Raw genomic sequence first — 25,372 nt, 5'->3', positions numbered from 1 at the left:
GCCTGCAAATTATGGGACAGTCGCCCTGTGCAGTCACTAAACAATGAAGACCATCTATGGACACTCGGGAAAAAGACTGTGCAAAGAAAAAAAAGTCACAGGAAAAACCTAATTGAATGCATTTAAAAATAAGCTACATCTCTGCCTGGAGCGACAGATAGCCGTGTCTTCCTCTGGGAGGACGGCAGTATGGGGGGCCGCTGGCAACCTTTCTCTGCTGGTTCACTCCATGCCTGTCTGTTCATTGTAATCTTTTTTCCTAAAAGTTTATTTATTTTTTTATGCATACAAGAGCTGGGGTCTAGGACAGAAGTGTGTGTGTGAGGAGGCGGGGAGATGGAGTGGGTGAGAGGATGCACCAGAGTGGGGAGCAAAATAGGTGGATTGACTGAAATACACTGCTGAGGGGGGGGCAGTGGATGAGACAGGAAAGGTCTGCTGCACCATGTGGGTCAGCTCCCTGGCCAGGGATCAAACTCGGGCTGCAGTGCCTGGCAATAGACTAGTTGGTACAAGGTATAATTTTGAAAATCCTACATACCCTGTGAGATTCCACCAAGATTGCTACCTGTTATGCTGCAGGTAGCATAACAGTGTGATGTGCGCACAGGCTGTGGGCAGAGGTGGGTGAGTAGGGCACAATCAAGAAACAAACAGCCACTGCGTAGAGTGCAGGAGGCACTGGCAGACGGGGCTCTGATGTCCATGGAGTAGATGCCAGGAGTGAAGGTTCCAACTGGGTTGGTGGCAAGTCAGAGTCACAGATGATAACCGAACCATGTCTTCATCCAGCCAGCCATTCACCCAACATTTATTCAACAAGTATTATTAATGACAGGATCAAAATCTGGGTTCTCTCAGTGGGGATGTGGACAAGGAAGCGTTTCAGCCTAACATTGCAGGGACTAAATAAGGGGAAATCCCAGGCTATGGTGTGTGTGTGTGTGTGTGTGTGTGTGTGTATGTGTCTGTGTCCATGAGCTCCCACAGATCTGAACCCAGATCTGGAGGGGTATCAGGCACACTTTCTTGCAGAAAGTGACAGCCAAGAGGAGGAGGCATGACTAGTTGGAGCAGAAGTTACTCTCCTGGCATGGTCCAAGAGATGGGGCAGCCCTGGATTCTGAGGGGCAGGGTGGTCTATGCAAACCTCTGGAGAGCAGCTTAGAGACCCGTGGAAGCCCAGGCGATAAGTTCACACCAGCTCTGTATAAGCAAAGGGACAGCACCCTAAGAAGGTAACAGTTTGGGGAACTGTTGCATGGTGGGTGCTCCATATACCTAAATTAAAGGGTGCATAGGTGCAGCAGGGGGGCAGTGAGGGGCTGCAGAGGCATCAGGCACTTCTGCACACCCCAGGTCTTAAACTGAGAAAGGGGAGGAGAATGAAGGGACCCCACTGATTAGGGATGTGGGTTGCCCCGGAAGGTTCAGCAGAATCCCGGACTCATTTGAAGGATACTGGAGTCCCACAGCCCTTCTCCAATCCAGGCTACAGCCGGTACATGCCCCCCACCCCCAGCCTATAAGGGAGGTGGAGGTGGGCGGGTCCCACGTAAGCAGAGTCTTGGAGGTCCCGGCGCTGGATAACCCCTGATCAAATACCATCTCTTCCTCACCACCCGCAAATATTTACATCCTGTTTATGCCGAGGCCTCCCGGGGCCTCGGTTTTCATGAATAAAATATGAGTTTCTAGGCCGAGCCAAGAAGGGAAGAAACCCCCGCCAGCTGGTAGGGACCAGAGGCAGTTTAGTATTTCGGTTGCTGGCGCCTCCCGCGTGATATTTGGAGGAAATTGGAATTGCCCAGTCAAGGTGACCCGGGGCGGGAGAATTGGCATTTTTGGTATTATCTGGGGTATCTGGAACTAAACTGCTTGCAACTCACATTCCCCGAGCTTTGCTAGTAAGGCTGTTTCCTGAGAAACAGACTTTTGTTTTTCCTTCTGAGATGTTAAAAAGTCGGAGCCTGAGGAGGACGTTTAAAAGAATCTAGCCCAGTGCCCTCCTTTTTAAATATTAAGAAGCTCGCAGGGCAGGGAGTCACCTGATCAGGTGTTCTTTCCACCACATCACACTTCCTGCAAACACAGACTTTTTAAATTAACCAACTGTGTTTTTCAAAACAATTTTAGATTAACAGAAAATTAAGCAGATAATACAGTGTTTCCATACACCTCCTCCCCAGGCACCCAGGTCCCCCTAACTCCCTATTATTACCATCTTGAATAAATGTGGTGCGTTTATTACAATGAATGAACCAATAGCAATACACTATTAACTAGAGTCTGTGCTTGAAGGCCCACTCTTTATGCTTATCAGTTTTAATTAAGGCTTTTGACAAATGCATAATGTCACATATCTGCCAGTACAATGTCTTACAGAATAATTTCACCATCCTGAAAAACACCTGAGGTGCACCTATTCAGGCCCCCCACCTTCCCTCCAGCCCCTGGCATAGTTTTTTTTTTCTTTCATAGTTTTTTTTTTTTCCTCAATAGTTTTGCCTTTCCAGAATGTCATATTGTTGGAATCATAGAGAATGTAGCCTTTTCAGACTAGTTTCTCTCACTTACTAATATGCAAGAGTATGTGTGTGTGTATTTTTTGTTAGGAACCCATAGAACCATCCTCATGAGTAATGGAGATCTTATGACTGGTTGACTATTTCACATTCTTTGTCCAAATCATGCTCCTTCCAAAGATGTGGAAATTCCTGGAAAATGACACAAAATTCTTCCTTAATTATAAATTGGAGGACTCCGTTTGGTGCCGGAGCTTGCTTCCTTGAGCCTCAGCGATATTCTCCCATGCCTTTCTGATGGCTTCTTTTTTTTTTTTTTTTAAAGATTTCTTTATTTATGCATACAAGAACTGGGGTACAGGCCAGAGATGCGGCTGGTGAGAGGATTCACCAGAGACAGAGTGGGGAACAGAACAGGCAGATCGACTGAAATACACTGCTGAGGGGAGCAGCGGGAGAGACAGGAGAGGTCTGCTGCGCCATGTGGGTAGCTCCCTGGCTGGCCAGGGATTGAACTTGTGCTGCAGAGGCTATGGATTGCTTCATAGTGTGATGCTTAACCCCTTGTGCCACCAGGGAGGCTCTCTGATGGCTTTTTTTTTTTTTAAAGATTTATTTATTTATTTATACAAGCACTGGGTACAGTCAGAAGCGCGGGAGGGTGAGAGAATTCACCAGAGCCAGAGCGGGGAGCAGAGCAGGCAGAAGGACTGAAGTACACTGCTGAGGGGAGCAGCGGGTGGCAGGAGAGGTCTGCGCGCCATGTGGGACCCTCACCCGGTGGCCGGGGAGCAGCCAGGGATCGAACCGGCGCTGCAGAGGCTGCGGGCAGCTTCGCAACCCAGCGCTCAGCCGCTGCACCACTGGGGAGGCCCTCTGATGGCTTCTTTAAGCAAGTCCCTTCACCAGCCTTTGCTCTCAAGGAGCTCCCCTCTCTTGCTCAGGAGCACAATTTTGATTGCTCTATAAAACCAGTTGGGAATGAGTGAGGGTGTTTAGTTCCTTTGGAAATGGAGTGGTTGCCCCAGTCCAGGTTCAATGCTAGAAGCTGTTTCCAGAAACACTTGATTTAATCTCTATAAACCTGTAGCAAAGAAATCTGGATTCCTATTTTTATATAGAAGAGAATTGTGTCAGGCCCTAAATAATTTGCCCAAAGTCAGGCAGCCAGCAAGTGTCTTGGAGGGAATGTGAACCCAGATCACCAGGCCAGAGGGGGCCTTTAAACTTCCTCAGGAAGGCCTTAATTTTCATTGTGATCCAACTAGAAAGTGTCCCCAAATTCAGTCATTTTCAGAGTGGTATGACGGTGTCAGTAACCTGAAGAAATATGCGTGTGTGTATTTTTGAAATGGGAAAGAAAATTCTGGTTTAGAACTGCTGATGGAAAACAAAACAGGAAGTCAAGCATTCTCAGCTTAAATGGACCATCTGGGAATCTACTAGAATTCTTCCTGCCGTGGCCAGGCTGCGGGGGCTTCACCCTGGGCTCAGAGGGGAGGCCCGGAGAGGGGTTCAGTGTTGCAAGCTGCCCTGGGCCGGATGTGTATGGGGGGCGGGGGAGTCAGGGTGGGTGGTGGGTGACCTCAGTGGGGCCACCGTGCTAACTTGCTAACTGAGATGCAGTGCAGAGCTAGGCATCAGGGCTGGGGGAGGGATCAACATCTGGGGTGTTTGCACCAAAATCACAGACAGCCTGGCTGGGTGGGCTGGGTAGGCCTTTGCAATGCACTGGACTCATTCTCTCCCCACACCGTCTCGTATTGCCTGCCTGGAGAGGGAAACCAAGACCAAGAGCAGAGAAGGGCTTCATCAGGCCACACAACTCTAAGTGGCATACCAGAGATAGGGTTCTAGGGGAGCTTATGGTCCCCAGAGGCTGCGCTCTCCACTCTGTAGATTCTGTCTTTGACAGGACACCCTAGACCTCCTGTGTCTGCTTTCCCAGGAGGGACACCCTCACCTGGGTCTGAGGTGTCATCTCATCTGCCTCAGGCCAGAAGCTGGGAATGGGGTAAAAGTTTTCAGAAGCCTGCGTAGTTGGGCGGTGTCTCTTCTGGAAGGAAGGTCTCTTCTGGGCAACTGGCAGCAGCCATGGGGGCTATGCTCTTTCCATCACCCCCCCGACCCCGTCCCTACACCCAAAAACACCAAGTGGAGGCCAGTCACCCAGCTAGAAGACAAATGTCCACTTCCAACCTTTAACCAACAACCAGAGGTCCCATTGAAGTGGAAGGACTTCATTTAGAAACCCCACTCCTGCCCCCACCATACGCATCCCTACTGTTTTCAGGCAGCTCTTGGTCTTCTGGAAACCTACTGTATGTTTCTTGCACCTTAAGTTCTCCAGAAGTGGAACTTAGTCCCCCATTTCATAAAGTGAGAAAATTGGATCAAAACAGTCTAGGGCCCTAGAACTTTCTGAGATACTGTGATTTTGTGTCATTTATACATTTGTTAGTTAAGGCAATAACTAAACTTTTCTAAGTTATTTTCCTTGAAAACTTGGATTTAAAAGATCTCTGTATTTTTTCTTTTTTTTTTTTTTAAAGATTTATTTATTTATGCATACAAGAACTGGGGGTGTAAGCCAGAGGTGCAGGTGTGTGTATGTGAGAGGATTCGCCAGAGACAGAGTGAGGAACAGAACAGGCAGATTGACTGAAATACACTGCTGAGGGGAGCAGCGGGTGAGACAGGAGAGGTCTGCTGTGCCATGTGGGTTGGGTTGCTCCCTGGCCAGGGATTGAACTCGAGTGTGCTATAGTGGCTGGCAATAGCTTAATAGCACTGTCTTTAACCCCTGCGCAACCAGGGAGGCCCCAAAAGTCTTGTTTCTTAAGCTAAGTGTCCTTAGCAAATGTGTTCCTTTTATAGGCTCTCTCTCTTTTTTAAAAAAAATATTTATTTATTTTGTAGAAGAACTAGGGTATAGACCAGAGGTGCAGGGGGATGGGGGCGGTGAGAGGATTCATTAGGGACAGAGTGGGGAACAAAACAGGCAGATCTACTGAAACACACTGCTGAGGGGAGCAGTGGGTGAGATAGGAGAGGTCTGCTGCACTATGTGGGTAGCTCCCTGGCCAGGGATCGAACTCAGGTTGTAGTAGTGAGAGTGCTGAGACTTAACCCCTTGTGCCACCAGAGAGGCCCCCCTTTTGTAATCTTTAAATCATGCCTACATATGTGCTTTATAAACAAGAATAACTTACCATGCACCTCCCTGCACCCCCATCTTATGAACCAGGGACCAGATGGGGGCTTCAGTTCCCGGCATGTTCTGGGAGGCCAAGGTGCAGAGAAGAGAAGGAACATGCAGGAGGGTGGGAGGCTGGGGCGCCACAGCAGCACATCAAGCATGGATGCTTAGCTGGGTCACCCTCAATGGTGCAGGACACCAGCCCCGTGCTCTGGCAGGGAGGACAAAAGAGAAAAGGAGCCCCAATAGCTTGCTGGGAAACTGAGGCCGGGAGTCAGGTGTCTTTTGCGAGGGGCTTTGAGGAGGGTTTGTGTGAAGGCTGCTTTCAGCTCTGCAGGCTGGGGGAGGTGGAGCCCGCTCCCTGATGACATTCACAGACACCCTCTCTCCTGCTAAAAATAAAAAGGTTCAGTTCGGCTCTCTCCTCCTCTCGTCCCTGCTAAATGTTTGAATAGAGCTGACCGCTCACTCTGGGTGACATCTCTGCTTCTGCGTCTCCTGGCCCAGTCCCGCTGCCCCAAGTTCCCTGGCTCGTGTGCCCTTTTCTTTCTTTCTTTTTTTTTTTTTTAAAGATTTATGTATTTATGCATACAAGAGCTGGGGTACAGGCCAGAGGTGCAGGGGCGGGGGGAGGGTGAGAGGATTCACCAGAGACAGAGTGGGGAACAGAACAGGCAGACTGACTGAAATACACTGCTGAGGGGAGCAGCGGGCGAGTCAGGAGAGGTCTGCTGCCCCATGTGGGCTGCTCCCTGGCTGGCGGGAGAATCGAACTCATGCTACAGTGACTGGCGATAGATTGATAGCGCTGTCTTTAACCCCTGCGCTACAAGGGAGGCCCTCGTGTACCCTTTTCTTAACCCCACAACTGAGAGTTAGATGTGACCCCAAGTAGCCCAGTCATGCCTCCCTCAGGGTTCGCAGGGCTGTGGATGACTGTCGGCGCATGTGGTCGGTAGAGACAATCACTCCCATTTGGCAGACAGGAAGACTGAGTCCGGGATGTGAATCTCTTGAGGGATAACCTCTGCAGCGACTGTCCCATGTGGCCATCAGTACCCGCCAGCTTTCCCCTTTGCCTCCACTTCTAACTTAGCACCAATGGGAAAAACCCAGAAATGGCCCCCTCACCAATCACGGAGGGAATACCCCACAGGCAGCCTCCCAGAGCCAACAGCCTCCAATCAAGACCAGCCTGCGCCTTCCCCTGGTCCTCTCTGGGGCTCTCCTACTCCTGCCTGCCTGTGAGTCTCCACCAAACCGTGATGGCGGCCGCCTCCTTGCTAGGGTGAGCTCTCAGCCAACAGCCTTTGCCTGCTCCCATCCGGGGGGTCTCCATTTATTTCCACTACGCACACAAAGCTCTTAGCTTGAGCCCTACCCTGTAATAAGTACCCAGAGCTCGTGTGCAGTGAACTTAAGGTTTATCATCCTAATTTATCAGCAGGAAATTGGGTGAATCACATGAAAAACGTCCCCAGGACCTGGAAACCCCCAACAGGAGAAATTCCCATATCACACAGCACCAGGGACCGTCCTTGACAGCTGGGCCGCACCACTTCCGGTAGCACCAACCCAGAGGGAGGCTTGCTCTTGGAGTGAAGAAAGAAAATGCAGGCAAAACTAGCAGCAACTATAAATTGGAGACATTTATATATGTTAGCAGGGGAAGGGGGTGGAGAGGGATTAGCACAGGGGCAGGAAGAGCACAAGAGACTGGGGATGTTGTGTTGGGGAGGAGTGGTCTGTAGAGTTACCAAGTTCAGAGGAGACCTGGTAACTACATCTGAGAGAAAGCAAACTGTACAAAAAGGAGCAATGACGTAAAATATACATATATAGAAATAAATAGAAAAAAGAAAGGGGTGCAGGCAAAGTTCGTGTTTGAATCGGATGGCCTTGGGAGTGTTGGCTTCCACTGATACCTCATGGTGATGTCACTCCCGGCTCAAGGCCGCGGTGTCCAAACAATCATTTGAACAGAAACAGGTTTGGGTGTAAATTTCTTGTGTTAGTTCTAAAAGGAACACAAGCTTGTTGTAGGAAAATGCAGAAAAGGGGAGAGAAAAATCTTCCCCACCCAAAGCCCACCACAGCTCTGATTTTACCCTTCCGGTTTACAAGGCTGAGATCTGCTGTGTCCACAAGTTCATGATACGCATTTTTCAATTGACACGCACGAGTGTTTCCCCATGTTATTACAATTTCCCTGTAAACAGCAAGCGCGAGGCTAGAAAGCACTCCATCATGTGGCTTTCCTGTTGGTCCTAAAAAAAATACAGAACAATAAGAAACACACCAGGTGCAGCCACCCGCAGGCCAAGGGGCCTCTCCTGTGGCTAAGCCACACCAGGCCTCCGAGACTCTGCCTGGTGGGTTATTCCCATGTACACTCCCCAAGAAAACCCTGCTTGTGGGGTTGCTGTCATAGTCACTGGCAGTGTTGGCAAGAAAACTACCAAATCAGCACTTTCTGTGGGGACAAAAGGCTTGGGTGAGAGCCCCCCATTCTCCCTACCTCCCCCACCCCCAGACCCCCAGGCCTGAAGGCCCAGGCAAGCAGCCCAGTTCCAGCTTCTACATCCACAGCATCCATTCAGCTGCAGACGCAGAAAACCCAAACCCAAGCTTTAACAAGATGAAAGTGAATCTTCTCTCACCGAGAACCAGTCTGGCAAGAGCAGGGGCTAAAGGTGCTTCTCTCAGGGTTCTAGAAGCCTTAGATTTGATACCTGAGAAGGGAGCGAAGCTCCCAGGCCACAGATGGCAAGACATGGCTTGGCGTCCACGCTCTTGGATCTCTACAGACCACTCTTCCCCAACACAACGTTCCCATCCTCAAGGGACAGGGAAGCGAATTTGAAGGGGGCTGGGGTGATTTCTCAGAGAAAGAGGGAAGGGCACTGCTGGTAGGAGAACCAGTAAGCAAAGGCTTATTAATGGGGAGGGAGGGAAAACAAAGGCACAGAGGCAGCCCCAGCACCCATGGGCGTTGGGAATTCATTACTCTTGTACCTGGTTGCCACTGAGCCCCAGGGGAGGGGTGCGGGCAGCTGCGTCACTCCTCTGACATGGAAGGACAGCCGGGGAGGAGGGTGCAGGGCTCATCTGGATCCCGAGCACCACTTTTTCCTAAGACATATGGGGAGCAGATGACCAAGAGAGGTGGCCCTTTACCCCACCTGCATGGGCCTCAGGACCCCTCAGCTGGAGTTCGCACCACAGCTACACCCGAAAGCCACCCCTTTTCAGCTCTTCGTGTCCAGTTAAACTTCACGCCTTTGCAGCCTCCCTGGATACTCCAGGAACCTCCCCAACCCTCTGGCCAGCTTCCCGGCTTTTATCTCCCCTAGCGGTCTGGGACATCCTTGTAAGCAGAGCGAGGCCAAAGGATGCGCTTTCACCAAACCCATTTAGGCGCGGAGAGGTGCCAGCGCTGAGGTGGATGTTGGCTTCTCCCGATCCGGCACAACTGACCGCTGTGCGCGCTGACCCGACAGCGCAGCGCCTTTTCCGCCCGCCCGCCCGCCGGCGCCGCGCCGCCGCGGCCCGAGAAACGCGAGGCCGCCGAGCGCGCGCCTGACCCCCGCCGCGCCAGGCCCCGCCCGCCCGCGCCCGCCCCAGCGCCGGCCCCTTTTGTTCCCTCCCGGAGCCGAGCCCCTCGCTCCCTCCGCTCGGCTCGGCTCGGCTCGGCCGCGGGGCGCGCAGGCGGCGGCCGGGGCCGCCTCGGTCAGCGCCTCCCACCTCCCGCCGCCGCCCGGCCGGCCGCTGCCCGGCGCGAGGCCGGGGTCCGGAGCGCGAGCGCGGGGCCGCGGCGCCCGAGGGGCTGCAGGGGGCGGGCGCGCGCCGGGGCGGGGCTGAGCATCCTCTGGCCCCGCGCGCGGGCCGGGAGGCGCGGAGGCCGGGCGCCCGTCCCGCCGCGCCGCCTGACGCCGGAGGGGCGCAGGTAGGAGCAGCCGGGGGACCCCGGGGGAGGGGGTCGCCGGGCAACAAAGGGCCGAGGGCTGCGGGGGGCGGCGGCCGCCCCGGCCTGGTCAGCGCGGCGCGGCGGGCCGGGGGCATTGTCGGGGCGCGGGAGAGGCCGGGGGGTCGGGCGCGGGCGGGTGGGCGTGAGCGGGGGCTGGGCCGGGGGTGCACCCCAACTTCCCCGCCGCCTGCAGGGGGGGCGCGCTGCCGGGGTCCGGGGAGCGCTTCCCCGGCGGCGGGTCCCCCTGGTGAGGGATCGCCGGCACCCTCGCGTCCCCGCCCAAAGACGGGGCTCCGGCACATCTGCTGGGGACCAGCCGGTCCCCTCCCGAGGGCAGCGCGGCCGGGCGCGTCGCGGGGCGCTCGGGACTCGCTTACCCGGGGGCACAGCCTGGTGGGCGCGGCCACACGGACCCCTCTCCAGACCCGGCCTCGGAGAACGCGGAGCCCCTGCCCCGCCGGCTGAAGTCGCCTGGCCAGTGCCCTTTGCAAAACTTGGTGGAAGTACGCGTCTGACGGGCTGGAGGGGAGACGGGGACAGGGCGTTTTCCCTCAGGGTTGCCCCCCCAAGCTGGCGCTGGTGGCTGGTGGCTGGTGAGGCAGCAGATTTTCTGCCCTCCCCATAGGGAGGGGCCGCGGCCTCCAAGGATGCTTCGCTGGGCCTCCTGGGCCCGTTCCGGGCGCTTCAGGCGGGGCCTGGGCAGGGCGGGTGCCCACTGGGCACTGCCACGCAGGCCTCAGCCCCACCCTGGGAAGAACGGGCAGGGGGGCACCTTTGGGAGGAACCAAACATCCAGCGGTGCATTCCCCCAACCTCTGATACCCCACATCTCCCTTCTGCATGAGAAGTGGGAGTCCGGAATGAGGGTCACTGCCCTCACCCTTGTAAGATGCCCAAGGAGGCTAGTGGGGGTGGGGCTGGTCCAGGGCTGCAGGCAAAGAAGGAGGAGGGTACAGGGAGCACCACGCGTGGCAGCCTCACCTCCAGTGTGCGCCAGACTACGCACCAGTTGTAATGTAAACAATGAGTCTTTCATTCATCCAGCTGCTGTCACCTGGCCCTGCACTGGGGGAGGGCTTGCAGGTACACTGAACTGGGACCTCACCGACCCTGGGGAGCACAACCCAGCAGTACTTGTTGAGTGCAGCGGTGGGGAAGCTGGGAGCATATAGGAGGGACACCTGGAGGATGGGGTGGGGCAAGAAGCTCGACAGAGCATCGTGCAGAAGTTTGTTGCCAGGATGCTAACCGGGGCTTCAGGCAGGCCAGAGAGCCATGCAAGGGCTTGGATTCAAGGAAGGAGGCTGGAGGCCTGGTGGGTTAGAGGAACAGGTAAGGATTTAGGTGATGGGGCCTGGAGTTTAAGGCAGGGGAAGTTCTGTTAAGGAAGGACTTGTTCTGTTCCTCCCACTTTCCCAGGTGGGGCTCTTTGGTGCCCTCCTCCATGGGCCCAAGTGAACCTCTGAGAGCCCAAGATGCTTTGGTGTCTAGTGCTTGGCCCAGGTCAAGGCTCCAGGGTGGAGGGGTCGGAAGAGGGGAGCTCCAAAGACAGGAGAGACCGGTGGAGGGGGCCTAGGAGGAGCCTCAGCTCACACCAGTGTGCACCTGTAAGTCCCCGGGTGCACCCAGCAGGCTGAGAAAATGGAGCCTAGAATTTTGTCCCCAGACCCTGAAATCCCAAATGGGGGATCCATGCACAGAGGCTCCACTTTTCAGCATCTGCCTTGCCTGCTGGCATTTTGGTGATTACGAGTTTGGATGCTAGAAACTGACTAGCTGTGTGACCTTACACGAGTTATTCCTCATCTCTCTGCCTCAATTTCCCCATTCAGAGAATGAGGAGATTTATGGCATGTATCTTTTAGGTTGTGGAGAGAATTGAATGGATGTACACGTGTGATGCCCTATAATGGGGTGCATGCCCAGGTTTGCTGCTGCCGCAGTGGGTGACCTTTCAGCCTCCATTCACAACCATGGTGGCCCATGTGTGGCCCTTCCCAAATGTTTGTCCACTGTCGGGCAGTCCTGCCTGCTAGCCCACCCGCTCCCCCAGCTTTGCTGTTCTCTGCCTTATTGTAGTCTCCTCCCATCCGCAGCATGGGGCTGGTTCCCTCCTGGCCTGTGCTTGGCCCTGCCACCCTGAAGATTGACTGTGTCCCCTTAAAACCACCTACTCTACTTCTGCTTCCAGGCCTGGAAGAGGAGGCTATATTCTTGATTCTGCTGGGTCCTGGCTGCTTCAGCCTGGGCTCTAATGAAAAATGCCATTGATTGGGGCATCTATGAACAGCAGAACTTAATTTCTAATAGCTTTATAGGATGCAAGATCAGGGTGTCAGCATGGTCAGGAGAGGCCCTCTTTTGGGTGGCCAACTTCTCTTCCTATGCTCACATGGTGGAAGGGATAGTAGCTCTGTGGGGTCTTTTGTAAGGCCGTCATAAGGGCTTCACCCTTGTGAGCTAAGCATCCCCAAAGGCCTCACCTCCTAATACCGTTACATGGAGGATTAGGCTTCAAAATAGCATTTGGGGGCATGAACACAAGCATTCAGATCATAATACCTGCCTAGTGGTTCTTGGGGAGAATTTTGTGTAGGTGAAAAAAAAAACAAAAAAAAACAAAAGACACCACCTATTGAGAGCTTACTCTATGCCAGGAACTGTTTCAAGTTCTTTAAATGCACGCGTTAGTTTGTGGGTATTTTAATAACATTGCCTGCATGTTCCAGATGAGGAGAGCAAGGCGTAGAGCAGTTACCCTGTTTGCCCTCCAGGTTTGGTGCACACCTACCGTGTGCTGGGAGATGTGGCCCCTCACCACACCATTCCACCCACCTGCCACGTTCATGTCCCTAAAGCTCGATTTTGACTGTGCCTTCCTCAGACACCCCACCCATGGCTCAGGTAGAGTTCACGTGCACTCTTGCTCACCGGAGCCACCCCAGCCTGCAGCACTTGCGTGCTCAGGCGTGCCTCACCTTTGTCAACTGTGAGTGGGGGACTGGGCTCGATGCACAGGCCTTGAGTGGGGAGGGCTGGGATGGGCCCTGACACAGGTCTTTGGGATTATTTGGGTGCAGGGAACAGGGACCTCATCCAGTTAGTCTAAGTGAAAGGGGAGTTAGGCGGGAGAGGGAATTTGTGTGGCTGGCAGGGCAGGCGGCCTGGCTCCCCCTGGACTCAGGAAGCTGGCAGACAGCCCCTCCTTCGTTTTCCTCTCTGGACTGTGGTTTCATTTTCTCAGCCTGTCTCTGTGCATCTGTCCTCTCCCCGCAGGCTGGCTCTCTGGGTTGTTGGTGTGGCTGCCCTGAGTGGTGGCTTCAGCTCGAGGCCACAGGGCCTCTAGCTTCTTTCAGTCTCGGGGCGTCAGACACTGGCTGGCCCACCTTGGGGGAGGACCTCGACCCCATCTGCTCCGTTGATGGGAGGCAAGCCACGTGGCCTCTGGGGCTGGGGCTGTGAGGCTGTGCTGGGCACGGCTGGTACAACACAGGGGCTGCACTGTGATGTGCGGGGTGTGCTGGGGCGGCCAGGCGGGTGGGGACATGGCCGTTCTCGAGACGGGAGAGCGGATCCATGGTCAGTTGAGCGTGGTGCCCCGGGACGCGGCGCGGTCCCCACCACTCAGCAGCATGATTAGTTGGGAGAAACCCGAGCTCACTGAACTGCCAAGTGTGTGTGGGAGGGGACGGGGCCTGAGACCGCAGGCTTCTCCCCTCCTGGCAGCAGCAGCCAGCCCAGGGGCAGAAGAGGCTCCCCTTTGGGACTTGGAGACGGCCCGCTGCCCTTACCCTGTCCCTCCTCTTCTCCCTTCTCTGGGCTGCCCGGCTGATAAGCTTGGCGCACAGAACTAGCGATACAGAACTCCTGTTTCCAGAGGAAATGCTTCAAAATGATAATGAAATGTTTCCCTCCTGAATAGACAGCGGAGCCGGTCAGGTGGTTTTTATTAACAAGGCATAAATTTGGGGCCTTGTCTACTTAGCGGCTTCCGTCTTCCCGGAGCAGCTCTTGCTCCCTCCTTGGAATCGAACTTTGGCTCCAGCTGCAGCCCAGAAAGACACCCCCTCTCAGTGCACGTCCTTCTCTGCCCTTTTGACCTCTTGGCCACGAGAGGGTGGGATTTCAGGCTCAGGGGGTGCGCGTGCCTGGCTTCCCAGCCTCCCCGGGCTCAGTCGGCCATCAGGGTGTCCAGGCTGATCTGGCCCCAGCTCTTCTCTGGGGTGCCCCAGCCCACTCTGGTTCTCCACGCTGCCTTCAAGGAGCTTTCACTGCATTACAAAGGCACCAACTCTCCTGAAAATGTAAACCTCAGTCTCATGCAGAAGCACTTAATGCCAGAGCGGAAGAGAGACCGCCCGCCATGCCCAGTGGGGTGAGTGCTGGGGAAAGCTTGCTCAGGGAGGCAGGGCAGGGGGCGTCTAGGAGGGGTCTGGGACTGGACTGCATCTTGAAGGGTGGGCGGGCAGGGCAGTTCAGCAGCACCTTCCTGATGGACAGTGAGGAGCAGCGTGTCCAGCAGGAGCGTCCAGCTGTGTGACCCAGGGAGGGGCCTGCCAGGATGGAGTGAACGACCTTGTTGTCTTTGGAGGTTCTGCTCCCGCTGTCCCCTGCTCTTAAGTAGACAGTTGCACTGCACAGGGATTTGTGGGTTCGTTCACTCAGCTTCCTCCATCTTTCAGGCCAGGGCTGTGCCGGGCACAGGAGGCAGGGAGGAAGACATCCAAAAGGGTCTTGTGTGTTCTTTGTGTGATTCCAGAAAGGTCTTGAGGTGATTTACAAAAAGCACAGTATAATGAGATGAAAAAGAAGTGAGAAAATTGGGGTAAGAAGAAACCCAGAGTAACAAAAGTCACAGGAAGCCGGAGGGGCTCTGCACTTTCTATTGGAGGAAATTTGACTCCGAGCTTTCTAGCAGCCTGGTCTGAGGGGGAGCAGGGTTTTGGTGGGTCTGTTCTATATATAACATCAAAGCACACTCGAGGGGCCTGGGGCTCTGCGCACCCCTGCAAGCCTGACTACAGTGCAGAGGGAGGGGACTGCTGCTCCCTGATCCTCTAACCCTCCTCCTAGAGGGTCCTTACCAGCAGCTGCAGGGGGCGAGTTCTGGGCTGGTGCTCACAGCGCCCCTCCATGGGGTCCTCCATGGGGGTGAACCAGTGGCCAGGTAGGTCCCTATCCTCAGGACCCCCAGGTCTTGGGGGCAGAGGGGGGGTGATATAGCCTAGTATAGGGAGCTCTGGGCAAGGGCATCCCATGGAACAAGCAACAGGGTGGGTGTCTTCAGGAGCAGCAGGAAGGTAGGGAAACAAGACCAGTGGCTGGTGGGGGCTGAGCAGGCTGTCAGAGGTGCTGAGACTGTGACCTTGGTACCCAGTGCTGTGGGGTATCCTTCTGACCTCTTCCCTAAATCTCTGCCCTGTTCCCCCATCCCGGCTGCCTGGATGAGAACTGGTGGCTAAGAGCATGAGGTCTGCAGGAGGACCTGAGTTCAAATTCTGCCTCTGCTGCTGATCGGTTGTGTCCTCCCAGCAAGTGACTTAACCACTTGGCCTCAGTTTCCTCGTTAGTAAAGTGGCATTCATGAGAGTGTCTTTGCAGGGCTGTTGTGAAGATTAAATGAGTTCATATCTGTGCAGTGGGCCGGGCGGTGGCTGGCACAGGACAAATGTACATGTCTGAGGCTTCTCAGGCTGGAGCATACCAGCAGAGGGTGAGGTCTCCCTCTACCCCCAGCCCCCGACACCAGGTCTACTGGCGGGCTCAAAGTCCAGCACAGTGAAGAGGCAGACCCCTGGGTGGAGAGCGATGTGAGCCCAATGCATCTTTCCCCTGCAGTGGGCCAGCTCTGGTGGGGAGGGGTGCTCAGCAGGTTCCCCTTGTTGCTACAGCTGATGGTAATAACTGCTGTTAAGCTCAGGAAAGCCTTTCAGGGCAGCTGTGCCCACTGGAATAGGAACCTGCTCTTGGAGTTAGCCTGAGTCTCTGCTTGATCTCCTCCAGTGATGGGAGGCTCCCTGCCTGCCTCTTTGCTCCTTGGACCTGCGCCTGGTGAGTACTGCTCTGTGCTGCGTGCTGGATTTCCATCAGGATTTGAGTCACCCAAAATGTTGAGGTGCTCCTCTCCTTCCCTGAGGTGGCCCCAAACTGGCCAGGGAGTGTGGCCAAGGGGTGTGAGCAAGCTGCTCTGAGCCTCCAGTTCAGCATGGGGCAGACAAGCATGGCCAAGGAGAGCACTGAGGTTCATTCCTTTCTTCATTAGACAGCTGGAACTCTGGGGTGTGTGCTTGGCGCTGTCCTAGGTACCAAAGCCCATCAACACGCAAGGTCTGCAGAGAACCTACCTCTGAAAGCTGTTCTCAGTGAGAGGCCAGGGTGCTTGCCAGCAGACCCGAGGAAGGGCATTGGAGGCAAAGCCTGCAGATGTGACAGAGTGTGGGGGGGGGTGTCGGTGGCATTTAGCCAGAATTTGGTGTCTGGGGGTGGGTAGGGGGAATGTCACCTTTCTGAAAGCAGTAAAGGGAAAAACACTGACTTTGAGGAGTTGTTAGTACCTGATGGCACCCCTGATGCCCCCAAGTTTTGTCCCCTCCCCATCTTCCTGTCAGCAGCCTGGATTGCCCTTCAGAGGTATAGATGGTGCCCTTGACCCCCTGGCTGGTGCATCCCTTCTGTAACCCCCCTGACTTGCAGTCCCCCTGATCGGGCGGGGGGGGGGTCTCATGCTGCCAACCTCAGTTGGCTCAGCTTCCTTCCCCCCAGCCGCAATGGGAAAGTCTCAGAAGTGGGTGAGACCGTGGGGTGTTGACTCTTGTGCTCTGGAAGGTTGTTCAGCTCAGAACCCGTGTTTGCCACTTAAACTCGAGGGGCCTGGGCCTGCCCATGAGGTGCTCACACCACCTCACGGTAGTGTGTCCACACAGCTGGGCACCCCACTCTGGGGCAGTCTGATAGGTGGGAAGGTCCAGAGCAGCAGCTTTCCCTGCTGTTTCTATCCCTGCCGCTAGCTACTCCCAGCACAGGTAATTTTTACTAAAGTACACAAATCTTTGCAGAAGATTTGTAGATCTCTACAGAAGATTACATCCATACTGAAAAGTGCGCATGTTGTCATGGGCTTGCTCTTTGAATCTCCTAGACGGAAACGCCGTGTAGCAGTACCCAAATCAAGATCAGAACCCACTAGTCCCCCAAACCCCTCTCCCAATCCCCCCCTCAGCTTTCCTTCCTGTTCGTACCCCTGCCCCAGGGGCAGCCTAGTACACTCTGACTGCCTTGAGCCTCACTTTGAAGGGAAACATAGTCAGACTCTGCCCTCCTTTGTGCTTGGCCTCTCCCTAGAATCAAGGCTCATCTTCATTGTGGATTTTCAGTTTGTTTATTCTCTGCTGTATTTTATTCCATTGTGTGAATAAATCATGACTTACTCATTCTTGGAGGCATGGATATTCAGGTTATTCTCAGTTTAGAAGTGTTCATGATGTGGGTCTCCCTGGTGGTGCAGGGGTTAAGGACACAGAGCTATCAAGCAATCACCAGCCCCTGCAGCATGAGTTCGATCCCCGGCCAGGGAGCTACCCACATGACGTGGCAAACCTCTCCTGTCTCACCCGCTGCTCCCCTCAGCAGTGTATTTCAGTCAGTCTGCCTGTTCTGTTCCCCACTTTGTCTCTGGTGAATCCTCCCACCCACTGCACCTCTGACCTACACCCCAGCTCTTGTATGCATAAATAAATAAATCTTAAAAAAGCAAGTGTTAGTGATGGTATATATGTACACATTTCTGTTGGGATGGGCCCAGGAGAGCACTTGCTGAGTCCCTGGTGATGTCTGGTTCGGCATGGGTGCCAGACTGCTCCTACCTGCTGGCAGCGCAGGGACAGCCTGAGAGCCACGTCCTCCCTCACTTGGCGAGTCTGTCTCATCCTAGGCATGCTGGGGGTGGGGGGTGGTGATGTGACCATGATGACCAGTAAAGGTGAGCACCTTCAGTTAGTTCTCAGTAAAGCTGGGGGTACTGTGACTGTGTTTGCTGATTTTTCAGAAAGCAGCTGGACTTCCTGTGCCACAGCGCAGAGTGGCTGTAGGAACAAACTCTTCTTATGAAGGGCTTGCTTATGTATCCTACTGATTTTTCTAACTTGATTTGTTGGATTTCTTCTTGTGTTCCTGATGGGAATCCTTTGTGGAGTACAGGAATTGCAAATATCATTTTTCATTTTGTGGTCTCTCTCTCCATGGCAACATTTGATGCATAGAAGCTCTTAATAATGTCCAGTCTCTCCATCTTTTTTTTCCTTTTAAAGATTTATTTATTTATGCATACAAGAACCAGGGTACAGGCCATAGGTGTGGGGAGTGAGAGGATTCACCAGAGAAAGTGTGGGGAGCAGAACAGGCAGATTGAGTGAAATACACTGCTGAGGGGAGCAGCGGGCGAGACGGGAGAGGTCTGCTGCGCCATGTGGGTAGCTCCCTGGGAGGCCCAGTCAGTCTCTCCATCTTTACCCTCATGTTTAGTACTTCCTGTGTCTTTTTTAAGAAAAATTTGCCTACTTCAATGTTATGATGACCCTCTTGCATGTTTTCTGAAAACTGTATTGTTTTACCTCTCACATTTAGATGTGCTTGTGTCTGGAACTGAGTTCTGTGTGTGATGTGGAGTGGTGCATTAGTTTTCCATGACTGCTATACAAAATGACCACAGACTTCAACAAGACAAACTTACCGTTTATTCATCTACAGGTCACAGGTCTGAAGTGAGTGTCAGCAGGCTGCTGTCTCTTGGATTAACTTGTTCCTGCTTCCCTTTTCCATTTATAAGGACCTTGGCAATGACATTGGGCCTGTGGATAATTCAAAATACTATTTCCATTTCAAGATCAGCTGATTAGCAACCTTAACTCCATCTGTAACTTTAATTCCCCACTGTTGTATATACTAACATGTTCACAAGGTCCAGGGATGGGGACAGGGACATCCTTGGGGGCCATTACTCTGCCAAACATAGGGAGCGCATGCTTTGTTGCCCCACGTGGCTGTCCCGTAGACCCAGCACCATTGGACATAAAGAGCATCCTTTGTTCTGGTCATTTTGGTTGCTTGGGCAAATTCTGACTCAGTGGAGGAGGCACCACTGGCTGTGTTGAGGAGGGGAACCTGGAGCTGGGGCAGTTTTCCTGGCCTGGATGTGCTGGGGGAGCTGCGTGGAAATCAGAAGGAAAGGAGGCAACAGTGAGGGACGTTGGGTCAGCAGCCTGGCCTGGAAGACGGGACATCAGAGCCCATTCCTCCCTGTCCTGCCACCCTGGGCCTCTGACTCCATCTAGAATTGGGGACTCTCCTGCCCAGTTTTTCTGCCTTTGGGCAGAAATATAAATATTTACCTGTGACCTTGGATGAATGGCTCCTCTGTCCTAGACCTCAGTTTCCCATTCTGTGAAATGGGAATCAAGGTGGGTCAAAGGGCAACTTGAATTATGTTGTCCCCAAGTCTGCCTCCCTGAGCCTGGTGGGGGCCCCTCTGCCAGAACCATGCTGACACCTGCCCAGCCAGGGTGGGCTCTGGGACCATAGTCGTGCCCTGGTTTTGAGCATGCCAACTGTGTGTGCATATGCAGATGTGCGTGTGTGTGTCTAAGGCAGGGGAGAATATTGACGTTCTTTCTGCTTCCCACACGTGACACAGTGTTGCTCCCTCTTGCTCTTGGCTGGGAGAGAGGATCCTTCCGAGCCTGGAGGAAGATGACCAGGCCCCATTGTGTCCAGCTCAGTAAGGTCTGACGGACTAACCATTACCAGGGTCCTTCCCCACCCCACTCTGGATGGCTGCCAGGACCCTTGGTACTGGCAGACTCAGGACAGTAAACAGGGGCGGCCCATCACCATCCTATTCTTCTTGGGGCCCCCTGGCCTCTGCCACTGGCTGGCCGCTGTGCAAGTGTGGGACTTGCACAACCTAGACTGGCCCCAGCTTCCCTGGGGGCCTTGCTGACCGGGTGAGAGCAGAGGGTGGGTGTGGAGATGGGGGCGCAGGCAGACAGGCGCCTTCTCCCGGCTCTCCCAGACTTGAGGGGCAGTTGGCTTGAGGCTCCAAGCTTTGGCTTCCGCCTTAAGTTGGCAAGACTCACAGGGAGGGGCCCACTCAGCCCTGCCCTGCTCCTTGCCTGCCAGTGGGCATTCTCGCTTTCCTGCTGGGTGAAATTTACATGCAGACAAAGCTCCTTTCTACCTTGAAGGGGACAGCAGCTTGGAGTAGGCTTTTGGGGAAAGTGGTCACACCCACTGCTGAATTTCTTGTGGTGCAGGGTTTGGTGTGCTGGGTTCCTAGTGCAGGTGTGAGAGTTGGGGGGCCCAGTCGAATAGGGACTGTGCTCACCTTTGGGGGAGCCCTGGCCTGGTGGTCAGTACCTGTGCATGCCCACTCAGTGTGGGACCTACCCCCCATTCCTCTTGGCAGGTAAAAGTGGGGAGAAGGACTGTTTCTTTCTCTTCCCCTTGTGTCTGTTGTTAACTTAAAAGATAATAATTCGGAGCTATTTTAGGCACTCAAAACAAAACAAAAATAATAGACGGGAGACAATGAACACTGTGTACACCTGGAGGGGTTAAGAACAAATCTTACAAATACATGGTTGACCCTTGAGCAGCTGGTGGGTTAGGAGCGCCCATCCCCAGCCTCCCTCCCTCGCAGTGGCAACCGGTGCATGCCCTATGGCGGGCGCTCCACGTAGGCCCGCTCTGCATCCGCTGTTCAGCCAGCCCCCCCATATCCCCATTGGTTGAATCCAGAAATTGAGGAATCCTAGGAGAAAAAAAATTGGTGCTTAAGTGAGTGCATGATCAAGCTGTGTTGTTCAAGGGTCAACTGCAAAGAAAGCCCCAGTTACCCTGCCCAGCGCTATTCCTACCCCAGTACCGGGAGCCTGACCGTTCCCTGGAGGGCTTCAGAAAGCACCCAGGGAAAGTTCCTGCTGGGTCTGTGCACCTGCAGGGCCCCCCGGGCCTGTGCTCTCCCGACTGTCCCCCGCCGACCCGCCACCAGGCCTGGCTCCCAGGCCTTCCAGCCCTTAACATCAGCAGGCCTTTCGGCTTTTCGCCCATCTGATTGGGAAGTGGGATCTCCCTGCGGCTCAGATTTGCATTTCCCTGATGAGTTGGAGGCCCAGCCTGGCATCCTCTCCTCCTCGAAAGCTGCCTATTCATGCCTATGTTTCAAGACTGAGTGTCCGGTGTTGTCTTTCTTCTTCCCCTTGGCCCCGTCCATTCCATGCTGGTGGCTGCCCCGGGCCTATGCCCCCCTCACCCCAGTCTTGTATGTCTCCGGTGACTCTCCCAAGGCCACACTCCGTCACTCTGCCTCCTGGTCCTGCAGCTGCCGCAGTCACCTCACGCCTAGCATGTTCCGGCCCTTGCCACCTCCCAGACCCCTCCGTTGTCAAGAGGGTCTCCCACCTGAACCCTGGGTATATATTTGGCCCACACCCGCCACTGCTCGCCATCTCTCCCATCCCCGTTTCCCCAGTCCTGGCCTCTGTTGCAGTTGAGGCCCCACTATGAGTCCCTTGTCTCTAACGGTGGCCTCCCTGGCCCCAGGCTGGCCCCACTCTGCTGTTGCTTGACCTGGCAGTATGGTCAGTGCTTCAGTTTCCCCACCTGACCCCCAGCCCCTCTGCCCTCAGGTGCCCCTACCCCACCCCCACCCATGTTACAGACTTCCACCCCCATCTCATGTGGTCCTGAGCCTTGGGGCTTGTGAGCAGTGTGTAGGAGCTGCACCAAGTTCACCCACAGCTGCCTGTGGCTTGGCATGTGTGTCATTAGATTCAGGAGTGGAGAGGGGAAGCACGGGTACCCTGGCTGCCAGGCTCTCTGATGAGGGAGGAGGAGGACTTGCTGCTGTTGGGGATGAGCCCAGCAGCATCCTGCCGAAGGGCTGCCCTCCCACAGGCAGGCCCAGGCGTGAATGGAGCCAGGTCTCCCAACTGAGGCCAGTTGTGGGAGGCCTCTTCTTGGTGCTGCCTTCCTCACCCTCTGGATGATGCTGGCACACTGGAGATGGGCTTTCCAGTGCCCTATTTGGCACCCTCCCCCCTTTGGTCAGACTGCACCCCGGGCCGTGGATTGGTGGAAAGTTCTTGGGCCTCATCCCCACTGAAACTGCAGCTTACCACCCCCGGACAGTTGAAATGGACACCCTGAAATGCAGCCGGGGTTTGTCTTCAGTAAATGGCAATTGAGTGCAGCACAAAGGGGGCCTGTTGGTCTGAATGCCACCCTGCCTGCGTCTCCCACGCCTAGCTCGTCTGGACCCGAGTCCCTGGGGGAGGCAGCATGTGCCCGGAGGCCTTCAGAAGACCGGAAAGTAGTGCCAGCTGCCCTTTCTGAGCAGCTCTGGGTGCCAGGCACCAAGGAACACTTGTATCCTCTGACTCAGTTGTCCATACTCCCCACAGAGAGAGTTGTAATACTTTCACCCTGTTTTACATGTGACGAAACTGAGGCTCCAGCTGAGCCAGGGTCCCACAGCCACTCCTAGTGGATCTGGGGTTCAGACCTACAAGAGGCTTAAATCTACTCCCTCCCCCACTCCCCAGCCTCCTCCAGTGAACAGCAGTGTGGCCAGAGGCCAATTTATCACCACATCCCAACTTTTTCTAAGAACCCCCTTCTCTTCCTCTATCCCCAGAGCTGAGCAGAGTCATAAAGAGGCGGCTGGCCCCAGGCCTCCCCTTCTTCCTGTTTGCCATTCTTCTCTCCTCCAATGCCCCTTCCCCTTGCTTAGGAGGCCTGGGGGTGGAGGGGGGGCTACTTGCCCCTTCTCTCCCTACTCCCTGCAGCCTCAGCAGTGATGTTGGGCCAATGAATGCTGCCTTGGTTCCATGGGAATAATATGACTCTTGCAGAGGCCAGGGGTCTCACAAATGTTATTACAGGCCTGGCCTGGGTAGTCCAGGGAGGCGTGGACAGCTGCTGAGTCATGTGTGACTTTGGGCAAGACCCCAAACTTTACTCACCCAGTGCTCCCCCATAAGATGGCCATTTCTTCAGGCTTGTGAGGACGCACGAGGCCACCGACCCTCAAGGCCGGGTCCACAGTAGCGCCTTCATGCTTGAGGCTGCTGATGGTAGTTATTGGGTCCAGGGAGGGAAGGAGGGCAACTGTGGAAGACTCTTAGGAGCATCCCTGTGTTCTCTGAGCCATGGCAGGTTGCTTCCATATGGGGTTTCCAAATCACAGGCTCTGTGCCCGGTGCCATGCTGGGGCTGGTTTCTCAGAGAGGATAGACTGGAGCTCCACCTGGGGGTTCCCACAGGCTCCCAGAAGGCAAGAAGAAGATAAAGGAGAACTGTATCCTTTCTCTTTGGCTCAGCCTGTGATCCTGAGGTCTGTATGGGCTAAACATCCTGGGAGACTTCCTGGAGGAGGAAGCATTGGGCTAGGTGGTTCCATAGCTGGTTGGAATAGGTGAAGTGAACAGGTAGTGAAAAGGCACATTCAGGATGTGGGAGGTGGGTCGGTAAGGTGGTGGCCTGGGTCACCAGTGGCAAGGCCAGTTAGTGAGTCTCCAAGGGCAGTTGTAACACCTGATGGCTGCTTCACAGGGCACACTGGCCAGTGCAGTGGTCAGACCAACCAGGTGGAAAGCCATGGAGTAAGAGCTAGCTCACTGATCACCACAAGCCCCACTCAGTCCTGAGACCTGGGTTTTAAGGTGAGGAGGGCCTTGTGGACCCTTCGCCCTTATGGTCTGCATCACCAATTCATTCCACGGTGATCTCTTGTAGACACCAGGCATCTCTGTCACCACAGTGAACAAGACAAACCAAGTCCCCATAGTCATGGAGATGAATGAGGCGGGAGGTAGGGGGAGCACTGGGTGGAGTTGTAACTTTAGAAGGGCACATTGGAGTAGACATCTGGAAGCAATGAGCCTGAATATTTGAGAGACAAGCATTCCCAGTAGAGGGAATGGTACAGGCACAGGCCCAGAGGCTGTTGTAGGCCACCTGTGACCCAGTAGCCACTAGAGGAGAGTGGGTAAGGGAGGGATGTAGTAGTAGAGGTGAAGGTGAGGAGGGCCTGGAAGCCATTGTACTGACTTCCATGGGGAGCCTTCAAGGATTTTCTCTTTTATATAATTTTTTTTAAGGTGAGGTTGAATTTGCACACCTTAAAATCCATCTGAAATGTACAGCTTTTGGTCTATAGCATAAACAGTTGCGCAGCCATCGCCACGGTCTGGCTTGAGAACACCTCTACCACCCATCCAGTTGGTAAATTCTCCTGTGTCTGTGGTGCTGAAATTCCTCAGAGGTGCAGTCACATGGCACGTGGTCTTCTGTGCTGGTTTCTTTCATTTAGGATAAAGTTTCTGAGGATCTCCTAGTAAGTTGCATAGATCAGTAGTTCCTTAAAATTGCTGAGAGGCATTCTGTGATGTGGATCTGCAGGCCTCTTGAGTATGTACTTACCAGTTGATAGATATTTGGGTTATTTCCCTTCTTTGGCTATCATGGATAAAGTGGCTGTAAATTTTTTTTTTCTTGCAAATCTTTGTTATTTTCGTTTCTCTCGGGTGATTGGGTCATATGGTAGGTATATATTTAACTTTTTCAGAAACTGTAGGACAGTCTCCCAAAGTGTTTTTGCCCTTTTCATTTCCATCAACAGTGTGTGTGTGCTTGTTGCTCCACATCCTCATCAGTACTTGATGTTGTTGGATTTTCTGTTTTCTAGCCATCCGTGGTGTGACGTGGTAACCACTACAGATCAACCTTGTTCACTCTGGCTTGCTCAGTGAGTCCCTCTCTGGCCTGGAGATGCCGGCAGAGCCCCGCAGGCTCACAAAGAGTGACATCCACAGTCCACAGGGCAGTTCCTTGTGAACAGGCTTCCTAGGAGGGTCAGGTTCTGTAGAGCAGGGGAGTAGCTATGTACCCCAGCTGCCTGACCAAGTGACTCCAGGCCCCAGAATTCCTAGAGTGTCAGGGAATCAGTCGGGATTGGAATGTTGAATTGGGCCAGCACTAGGGGCCAGGCCAGAACCGGCAGACATACCTCACTGGGCACGTGGGTGCCAGCATTGTGTGCCCTGGTGCAGCTCATGTTTCCCTGCTCATGGCTGGCAGCCCCACCCCACCCCTCAGGAGCTCTTCTTTCCCATGGCTGTACCAGGACGGGTAATGGTGTTGCCGATTCATCCCGCTAGCCCAAAAGCCATCTTGAGGACACTTTTCTGCCATGAGCACATGAACTGGCTTTTGTGTTAGCTGGTCTCCCAAGTAGATTCAGACAAGAGAAAACAATGCCTGTGTGTGTATGTTTGTATGTGTGTGAGAGAGAAAGAGAGAGAGAGAGAGAAACTTGTTGACTGATGTAAGTGAAGAGCTCAGGTGACTAGCTTCAGGCTCAGCTGGATCCAGGCCCTCTAGATCTAGGACTCAGCTCTGCTTCCTCTGTGCTGGCATGGTTCCCTGGCAGGCTCTCCTTTGTGGTACTGGGGTAGCCCTGCAGCTCCTGGCTTCCATCCCACGCTCAGGTGGCCCTGGAGCAAGGAGAGCCCTTTTTCCTTAGGTTCCAGCAGGAGTCCAGGCCTGACAGTCCTTGCATCATGTGTTCTTCCCTTAACTAATCATGGGGGCTCTGGCCAGGCCTGGGCCATATGTCAACTGTAGGTG

At 54.3% G+C, this 25,372-nt stretch overlaps 1 protein-coding gene across 2 annotated transcripts in view; it reads left to right on the top strand.

The window, feature by feature from the left end:
• Positions 1-9,629: 9,629 nt before the first annotated feature.
• CLIP2 (CAP-Gly domain containing linker protein 2) overlaps positions 9,630-25,372 on the top strand; it is a 69,298-nt gene continuing 53,555 nt past the window's right edge. For both annotated transcript variants that reach the window (XM_037506808.2, XM_037506807.2), the window contains exon 1: positions 9,630-9,670. The gene's annotated coding sequence lies outside the window, so the exon portion shown is untranslated. The remainder of the gene's footprint in view (positions 9,671-25,372) is intronic.

This window comes from Talpa occidentalis, unplaced genomic scaffold (genome assembly GCF_014898055.3).
Source record: "Talpa occidentalis isolate TD23 unplaced genomic scaffold, MPIMG_talOcc4v2.1 talOcc4.12, whole genome shotgun sequence".
NCBI classification, from domain to species: Eukaryota; Metazoa; Chordata; class Mammalia; order Eulipotyphla; family Talpidae; genus Talpa; species Talpa occidentalis.
Note: the sequence above shows the minus strand (reverse complement) of the source record. Positions and strands in the feature narration are given on the sequence as shown.